General features: G+C 38.7%; 1 long non-coding RNA gene across 2 annotated transcripts in view; it reads left to right on the top strand.

Annotated features, from left to right (window-relative positions):
- The window catches only part of LOC112395127 (uncharacterized), a 15,889-nt gene extending 9,001 nt beyond the window's left edge, over positions 1-6,888 (top strand). For both annotated transcript variants that reach the window (XR_003002302.1, XR_003002301.1), the window contains one exon: positions 6,644-6,888. This is a non-coding gene — a long non-coding RNA (uncharacterized LOC112395127). The remainder of the gene's footprint in view (positions 1-6,643) is intronic.
- Positions 6,889-10,279: the final 3,391 nt, after the last annotated feature.

Raw genomic sequence — 10,279 nt, 5'->3', positions numbered from 1 at the left:
AAAAAAAAAAAAAAAAAATAGCCCCCAGTCACTCTCTACTGGTGACCTGTCTTTAAAAAAAAAAAGAGAGAGGTATCTATTACATTTTTTTAAATTATGACCAGGGCTCAAACCCATGTCCGCTGCATTGGCAGGTGGATTCTTAACCACTGCGCCACCAGGGAAGTCCCCTCTATTACATTTTGATAAGTAGAGATGGTGCTCGTCGCTTTAATTGTCATTGTTTAAGTTAGTGAACATTTTTCAAAGACTCATTGAGAAAGACTCTCCTTGACCAAACTTGAATCAGCTCCTCTGAGTCCTTTTGTTTTTTTTTTTTTTTTCCCGGTACGCGGGCCTCTCACTGTTGTGGCCTCTCCCATTGCGGAGCACAGGCTCCGGACGCACAGGCTCAGTGGCCATGGCTCACGGGCCCAGCCGCTCCACGGCATGTGGGATCTTCCCGGACCGGGGCACGAACCCGTGTCCTCTGCATCGGCCGGCGGACTCTCAACCACTGCGCCACCAGGGAAGCCCTGAGTCCTCATTTTGACTAGACTTTGACCTTGGGCTCGGTTCTTGGCCCAGTTCGTCCAGTTTTAGCAAGAATTCTGCTGGGCCAGTTGAGTGAAAATCCCTCATCCCTGATAGATGATCACTCTGGAAATCTGGTCACATTCCTATCCTTCACTCTCAATATCTTATCACCTTGGGCTGCCTTAAGGCAAGAATCCTGTTGAGTCTGACCAGCAAGACTCCCCCTAGCCTTGATGTTTCCTCTTAGTAATTTTCCATCCACCCTGCTCTTTGGCTATAGATCTCTACTTATCCTGATTGGATTTGGATTTGAGCTTGGTCTCTCTTCCCTACCACCAAATCCTCATTGCAATAGCCCCTCCTGAATAAAGTCTTCTTTACTGTCTTTGACAAGTGTCATGAAATTTTTTTCTTTAACATTATGTTCAATCATTTATTCATTGATTGTTTTATTAAGTATCTATTTCATGTCAAAACTGTGTTAGGAACTGGAAATATAATGATAAATAGGTAGACATATTCCTTTCCTTACAGAGTTTATAGTCTAAAACTTATTGGATATGTATATTTCTTCATTTTAAAATCACATTGTTATACAGTTTTTCTGTTGGAGCATTCATTTTTAAGAATTGATTGAAAGTACTCTTTTATTTATTCAGTTGGTATATACTGAGCTCCTCGCATGTACTAGGCACTGTTCTAGGAATAGGCAATTTGATGTGGAACAAGATAAACAAGGTTTCTCCTTGTAAGAGAGCCTATGTTAGGGTCAGGGTAAGGAAAACACAGTAAATGAACAAACAAGTCAAGAAAAATGTTGGATAATGGTAAATACCATAATATAATTAGACTAGAGTGATATGATAGAAATTGTCTGAGTGACTACTTTAGATTAGATGTGCCGGTCTTTATATATTAATGTTATTAATTAAAACCCCTTGGGCTTCCCTGGTGGCGCAGTGGTTGAGAATCCACTTGCCAATGCAGGGGACACAGGTTTGATCCCTGGCCCAGGAAGATCCCACATGCCACGGAGTAATTAAGCCCATGCGCCACAACTACTGAGCCTGCGTTCTAGAGCCCGTAGGCCACAACTACTGAGCCTGCATGCCGCAACTACTGAAGCCCACGTGCCTAGAGCCCGTGCTCCGCAACAAGAGAAGCCACAGCAATGAGAAGCTCACGCACCGCAACGAAGAGTGGCCCCCGCTCACAGCAACTATAGAAAGCCCACGTGCAGCAACAAAGATCCAATGCAGCCAAAAAAATAAATAAATAAAAAATAAATAAATTAAAAGAAAAAAACACCCTTGTCACATAAATGGAAAACACTTTTCCCCAATTTGACCTTAGGCCTTTAAAAAAATTTTTTTTAAACATCTTTATTAGCATAAAATTGCTTTACAATGGTGTGTTAGTTTCTGCTTTATAACAAAGGACTCTAAAACTTTTTGATGAAAGGTTATTTTAAAAACATTTTTTCTAGTTATGATAATGCATAATCATTTTGTAAAATTTGGAAATATAGAAAAGCAGAAGGAAGAAGAATAAAAATAATTGATCTCATTACTCATAAGTAAACCCTACGACAGTTAGATGGATATCCTCCCTGTCATTTTCAGTATGCATGTATATTACGTATGTATGTGTGTGTGAATAGTTTTAGTTGATAGAGAAAATATTGCATTAAAACCGACTTCTTCCACTACGTGCAAGGAGCTCTGAGGTCTGACAGGCACTGAGGATTTTAAAAAATGGTAAAATGACAAGCAAAAGTAGACATGAGACTTACATATTTTCTACTTTTGTTTATATTTTGTTTTTCCTTTTGTTTTACCTTGGTATATTTTATTTTATCTTTTTTTCTGCACCATGTGGCTTTTGGGATCTTAGTTCCCCAATCAGGGATCGAACCCAGGCCCATGGCAGTAAAAGCACCGAGTCTTAACCACTGGACTGCCAGGCAGGGAATTCCCTACCTTGGTTTATTTTATTATGTTTCTAATTATTTAGATAAATATTTGGTGTATTTGCTTTTTTCTTTCTTGTTTAAAAATAAAACCATTTAAAGCTAAGAGCTTCACCCTCAATAAATATAGCTTTTGTGTGTCACAGTGTTTTAATTTTTCTCTAATCATTATTTAAGACCTAAATACTCCAATTACATTTTACAATTTTTGGTCCCTCTTTGTCCCAAGGGTTATTTAAAGTCATGTTTACTTTTTTGCTTATTTCTGTTTTGTTTTTAAGCACTTAGAATAATATGAATAACAATTAAGAGTATGAGCTCTGGAGTCAGGCTACTGGATCTGAATCCCAGCCCCGTCATTTACTAACTGTTTAAGTCAAGGTCCAATTAGAAAAACAGAAACACACTAAGTATTTCAAACAGAAGATATTAAATACAGGGAATTGGTTACAGAGGAGTTAGAAGACTAAAAGGAAAAAACAAGAAGCTAAGGTAACCAGAGATTAGTAACTGCAGGAAGAAGCTTCGACCTTTAGGACTGTGAGAACAAAAGGAAGAAATCAAGTTTCTAGAACCTAGGAGCTCAGAGGAGAGGCCCTGTAGGTTTGGTGCTCAGATCTGGTGCTTGGATTTCAGAGGAGGAGAGGGTTCCCTGCCCCACCCCTGCTGAAGATTCCTCTGAGGGGCAAAGCAAGATTCATGCTAGGAGTGCCCAAAGAAGTTGAGAGCTAGAGCCAACTGTCTGCTGCTAATGGTGGAACAATATTGACAGTACTAGAAAACAGAAAGCACAAGCCTTCTTTCCTACTCTCTCCCTACAGTTTTCTTCCAGTGCCTCTTATTAGCAGACACAGGGAGCCAGTTCGCAAGGAAGTCTAGGAAATATGATTAGCAGAGTTCCAATCTCAGGGTCACAGCATAGAGACATAGTTAAATAGCAAGTACACTAGTTGTGTGACTTTAGGCAAATTACTAAACTCCCCTGTGCTTCAGTTTCTTCATCTGTAAAATAGACATAATTATGGTATCTACCATCATTGGGCTGTTCGGAGGGTTAAATGAGGTAATTCATGTAAAGCATTTAGACCAGAGACTAACACTTTATGTTAGTTGCTACTATTATGAAATTATTGTTTCGTCTTTCAGTTATTTTTCACAGTTGAATTGTTTTGAAACCACAATTATAAAAATACATTGATGAAATTCTTTGTTCACCTTATTTTAATACCACCAGAGAGTTCTTTTATAACATGATCTTTGAGGGTTTTTTTGAGTCATCTCTCAGATAGAGATATGAGGCTGATATGCTTTTAAAGATTATCTGTGAACGTCTTCTGTTGCTTTTAAAAAATGATAGAGAAGATAAGCTTCTAAAGTTTGCCCTCCATACCATTCAGCTTTTTCTTGCTTCTAATGTAGTTTTAAATTCTGTGTTTTAGTTTCCTTACAGATGTTTTAGTTTCCTTATCCACCTTTTGTTATCAGTCTTAATATTTTCCTAAGTCATTTAAGGAATTTTAATGGGTTGTTGGGAGAAGCTAATGGACACCTAGCCAGATGCCTTCTTAAACTGGGACTCAACCATTTCATTTTGGAAATCTGTTGTAGTCACTGAAATTGACACATTAAAGTATCGAACTAAGATGTACTTGCTATAATTGACATAAAATATAAATTGGGATTCCCGAAATATCCCTGTCCCAACCTTAGTAAGTCATGTATTCTCTTTTTTTTTAATTAATTAATTTATGTTTTGGGCTGCATTGGGTTTTCGTTGCGGTGCGTGGCCTTCTCACTGCGGTGGTTTCTCTTGTTGCAGAGCCCGGGCTCTAAGCCCACGGGCTTCAGTAGTTGTGGCCCACGGGGTCTAGACCCAGGCTCAGTAGTTGTGGTGCACGGGCTTAGTTGCCCCGTGGCATGCGGGATCTTCCCGGACCTGGGATCGAACCCGTGTCCCCTGCATTGGTAGGCGGATTCTTAACCACTGTGCTACCAGGGAAGCCCCATGTATTCTTTTTTTAAAATTGTGAATGATATTTAGTCATTTCTGTTTACAGCTGAAACTCTGGGCATTCAAAATTAACATTCTTGCCCATGAGCTTCTTTTTTTTTTTTTTTTAATTATTTACTTATATTTATTTTTGGCTACATTGGGTCTTCGTTGCTGTGCGCAGGCTATCTCTAGTTGCGGTGACCAGGGGCTACTCTTGGTTGTCGTGCGGGCTTCTCATTGCGGTGGCTCCTCTCGTTGAGGAGCATGGGCTCTAGGTGCGTGGGCTTCAATAGTTGTGGCATGCAGGCTCAGAAGTTGTGGCTCGCGGGTTCCAGAGCGCAGGTTCAGTAGTTGTGGCGCACGAGCTTAGTTGCTCCGCAGCATGTGAGATCTTCCCAGACCAGGGATCAAACCTGTGTCCTCTGCATTGGCAGGTGGATTCTTAACCACTGCGCCACCAGGGAAGCCCAGGGTCATGACTATTAAATAAACTACTGAAGGCAGCAGTGACCTCAATTCATTAGAAACTTCAGAGTTTAAGTGCTTCTTGGCAAGTATTTTCCAAATAGTCCTGGTGGATTTCGTTTAACAAGAGGGCAGAGATTAGACCACAGTAGAAATCAACAACAGTCTTTCAGCTGGGAGCATCTGTGAAATATCATGCGTTACTTGGGAATTATTACAGTGGTCTTCAAGTGTTTTCACTGACATAATCACTAAGTTCATTTTTAAAAACCCCATGTTCCCTCATATGGTTTAAAGTTGACATATAAAAATTTTCATCATAAGTCTAAATAATTGCAAAGGATATATTTTATGGCATCTCATAAATACTGTCATTTAAAAATAAAAGTGTTCCATCACTCTTTTCAATGTATGGAATGGAGACTAAATACCATATATTTGATGAAATATAAATACCATCATCCATTTAAAAATACTTAAATTCTTCTCCAACAGCTAGGAATTTCACACTGTTCTTTTTTCTTCTAGAACACATATTTCTAATTTCCCCATAGAAGTTTATCCCAAAGTAATATAATGATATGCTTGGATTTTCTTTCATTGATTGGATCATTTTATTTCTACACTACAAAATTGATTTTTAGTTTTTAATTTCCTATAAGTCTCTAAGTGTTTAAAAAATTTCTTCTTGTTGACAATTATTAGCTTTATACAATTAATTAAAACAACATAAATAATAACACAATTTTGATAAATTGACAAAAAGTAAAACTATATTGGGAATGTCTCTAGGCACACAGGCTTCAGTAGTTGTGGCACGTGGGCTCAGTAGTTGTGGCTTGCAGGCTCTAGAGCTCAGGCTCAGTAGTTGTGGTGCACGGGCTTAGTTGCTCCACGGCATGTGGGATCTTCCGAGGCCAGGGCTCGAACCCATATCCCTTGCAATGGCAGGCAGATTCTTAACCACTGCACCACCAGGGAAGCCCTGTATATATTCTTTTTCAGATTCTTTCCATAAGTTATCACCAGATATTGAATATAGTTCCCTGTGTTATACAGCAGGTCCTTGTTGTTTATCTATTTTATATGTAGTTCTTTTTATCTGTTAACCCTGAACTCCTAATTTATCCCTCCCCCCAACCTTTCCCTTTAGTAAGCTAAGTTTGTTTTCTATGTCTGAGTCTGTTTCTGTTTTGTAAATAAGTTCATTTGTATCATTTTTTTTAATTCCCCATATGTGATATCATATGATATTTGTCTTTCTCCATCTGACTTATTTCACTTAGTATGATAATCTCTAGGTCCATCCACGTTGCTGCAGATGGCATTATTTCATTCTTTTTTGTGGCTGAGTAATATTCCATTGTACATATATACCACATCTTCTTTATCCATTAATCTGTGGATGGACACTTAGGTTGCTTCCAAGTCTTGGCTATTATAAATAGTGCTGCTATGAACATCGGGGTGCATGTATCTTTTAAAATTAGAGTTTTCATCTTTTCTGGATATATGCCTAGGACTGGGATTGCTAGATCATATGGTAACTCTACTTTTAGTGTTTTAAGGAACCTCCATACTGTTCTCCATAGTGGCTGCACCAATTTACAGGAAATGCATTTCTTTACAAGATGAATGGGGCTTTTAACAATTCAGTTCATTAATTCCATCAATTCTATGTCTATTTTTTATTTTTATAGATGTAAGCACTGGGAAAAATTGTTCAATACGTACACGGAACGGACTTGAAGAAGTCTTCTTTTGGCAACATCACTTATTTCTTTGCATGACTGAAATATAAGCCAAAGAAACAAAGACACACAAAAACAAAGAGATCTAGTCTCAAAAATTACTTTTAACAATATATCAACTTTAACTTGATTGATCCTTTTAAAATTCTATCAAAGGCAAAAAAAAAAAGAAAATTACCACTTGCAGAAATGTATTACCCAGTCATTAGAGCCATTTACTTCCTCAGTATCTGGGAAATATATTAAAAAGGTCTTACCAAAATTTAACATATCATTGCTATTCCTTTCCTTAGTGGCACCTTTTTCAACCCAATATTTCCAAAAAGGGTTGAGGTAGAAAGATGGCACAGTAGAAGGACATGCTCTCACTCCCTCTTGCAAGAACACTGGAATCACAACTAGCAGCTGGACAATCATTGACAGGAAGACACTGAAACTCACCAAAAAATATACCCCACATCCAAAGACAAAGGAGAAGCCACAATGAGATGGTGGGAGGGGCACAATCACAATAAAATCAAATCCCGTAACTGCTGGGTGGGTGACTCACAAACTGGAGAACACTTGTAGCACAGAAGTCCAACCACTGGAGTGAAGGTTCTGAGCCCCATGTCATGCTTCCCAACCTAGGGGTCCGGCAATGGGAGGAGGAATTTCTAGAAAATCAGACTTTGAAGCCTAGCGAGATTTGATTGCAGGACTTTGACAGGACAGTGGGAAACAGAGACTCCACTATTGGAGGGCACACACAAAGTAGTATGTGCATCGGGACCCAGGGGAAGGAGCAGTGACCCCATAGGAGACTGAACCAGACCTACCTGTTAGTGTTGGAGGGTCTCCTGCAGAGGCGGGGGGTGGCTATGTCTCACTGTGAGGACAAGGACACTGGCAGCAGAAGTTCTGGGAAGTACTCCTTGGCATGAGCCCTCCCAGAGTCTGCCATTAGCCCCACAAAAGAGCCCAGGTAGCCTCCAGTGTTGGGTCACCTCAGGCCAAACAACCAACAGGGAGGTAACTCAGCCCCACCCATCAGCAGACAAGCAGATTAAAGTTTTGCTGAGCTCTGCCCACCAGAGCAACAGCCAGCTCTACCCACCACCAGTCCCTCCCATCAGGAAACTTGCACAAGCCTCTTAGATAGCCTCATCCACCGGAGGGCAGACAGCAGAAGCAAGAAGAACTACAATCCTGCAGCCTGTGGAACAAAAACCACATTCACAGAAAGACAGACAAGATGAAAAGGCAGAGGGCTATGTACCAGATGAAGGAACAAGATAAAACCCCAGAAAAACAACTAAATGAAGTGGAGATAGGCAACCTTCCAGAAAAAGAATTCAGAACAATGATAGTGAAGATGATCCAGGACCTCAGAAAAGGAATGGAGGCAAAGATCGAGAAGATGCAAGAAATGTCTAACAAAGACCTAGAAGAATTAAAGAACAAACAAAGATGAACAATACAATAACTGAAATGAAAAATATACTAGAAGGAATCAATAGCAGAATAACTGAGGCAGAAGAACGGATAAGTGACCTGGAAGACAGTATGGTGGAATTCACTGCTACAGAACATATTAAAGAAAAAAGGATGAAAAGAAATGAAGACAGCCTAAGAGACGTCTGGGACAACGTTAAACGCAACAACATTCGCATTATAGCAGTCCCAGAAGGAGAAGAGAGAGAGAAAGGACCAGAGAAGATATTTGAAGAGATTATAGTAGAAAACTTCCCTAACAAAGGAAAGGAAATAGCCACCCAAGTCCAGGAAGTGCAGTGAGTCCCATACAGGATAAACCCAAGGAGAAACATGCTGAGACACATAGTAATCAAACTGGCAAAAATTAAAGACAAAAAATTTTGAAAGCAGCAAGGGAAAAGTGACAAATAATATACAAGGGAACTCCCATAAGGTTGCCAGCTGATTTCTCAGCAGAAACTCTACAAGCCAGAAGGGAGTGGCATGATATACTTAAAGTGATGAAAGGGAAGAACCTACAACCAAGATTACTCTACTTAGCAAGGATCTCATTCAGATTCAATGGAGAAATCAAAAGCTTTACAGACAAGCAAAAGCTAAGAGAATTCAGCACCACCAAACCAGCTCTACAACAAATGCTAAAGGTACTCGTCTAAGTGGGAAGCACAAGAAAAGAAAAGGACCTACAAAACCAAACCCAAAACAATTAAGAAAATGGTCATAGGAACATACATATCGATAATTACCTTAAACATGAAAGGATTAAATACTCCAACCAAAAGACACAGGCTTGCTGAATGGATACAGCAAGACCCATATATATGCTGTCTGCAAGAGACCCACTTTAGACCTAGGGACACATAAAGACTGAAAATGAGGGGATGGAAAAAGATATTCCATGCAAATGGAAATCAAAAGAAATATGGAGTAGCAATACTCATATTATATAAAATAGACTTTAAAATAAAGAATGTTACAAGAGACAAGGAAGGACACTGCATAATTATCAAGGGATCAAACCAAGAAGAAGATATAACAATTATAAATATATATGCACCCAACATAGGAGCACCACAATACATAAGGCAACTGCTAACAGCTATGAAAGAGGAAATCAACAGTAACACAATAATAGTGGGGGACTTTAACAGCTCACTTACAACAATGGACAAATCATCCAAAATGAAAATTAATAAGGAAACACAAGCTTTAAATGACACAATAGACCAGATAGATTTAATTGATGTTTATAGGACATTCCATCCCAAAACAGCAGATTACACTTTCTTCTCAAGTGCGCACAGAACATTCTCCAGGATAGATCACACCTTGGGTCACAAATCAAGCCTCAGTAAATTTAAGAAAATTGAAATCATATCAAGCATCTTTTCTGACCACAACACTATGAGATTAGAAACCAATTACATGGAAAAAAACTTAAGAAACACAGACACATGGAGGCTAAACAATACATTACTAAATAACCAAAAAATCACTGAGGAAATCAAAAAATACCTAGAGACAAATGACAATGAAAACACGATGACTGAAAACCTATGGGATGCAGCAAAAGCAGTTCTAAGAGGGAAGTTTATAGCTATACAAGCCTACCTCAAGAAACAAGAAAAATCTCAAATAAACAATCTAACCTTACACCTAAAGGAACTAGAGAAAGAAGAACAAACAAAACGCAAAGTTAGCAGAGGGAGAGAAATCATAAAGATCAGAGCAGAAATAAATGAAAAACAAACAAAGAAAACAATAGCAAAGATCAATAAAACTAAAAGCTGGTTCTTTGAGAAGATAAACAAAATTGAAAAACCATTAACCAGATTCATCAAGAAAAAGAGGGAGAGGACTCAAATCAATAAAATTAGAAATGAAAAAGAAGAAGTTACAAGAGACAGCAAAGAAATACAAAGTATCCTAAGAGACTACTACAAGCAACTCTATGCCAATAAAATGGACAACTTGGAAGAAATTAACAAATTCTTAGAAAGGTATAACCTTCCAAGACAGAACCAGGAAGAAATAAAAACTATGAACAGACCAATCACAAATAATGAAACAAACTGTGATTTAAAATCTTCCAACAGGGCTTCCCTGGTG

Source organism: Neophocaena asiaeorientalis, unplaced genomic scaffold (genome assembly GCF_003031525.2).
Source record: "Neophocaena asiaeorientalis asiaeorientalis breed wild unplaced genomic scaffold, Neophocaena_asiaeorientalis_V1.1 scaffold756, whole genome shotgun sequence".
Lineage (NCBI taxonomy): Eukaryota > Metazoa > Chordata > Mammalia > Artiodactyla > Phocoenidae > Neophocaena > Neophocaena asiaeorientalis.
This window is presented reverse-complemented; position numbering and strand designations above follow the sequence as displayed.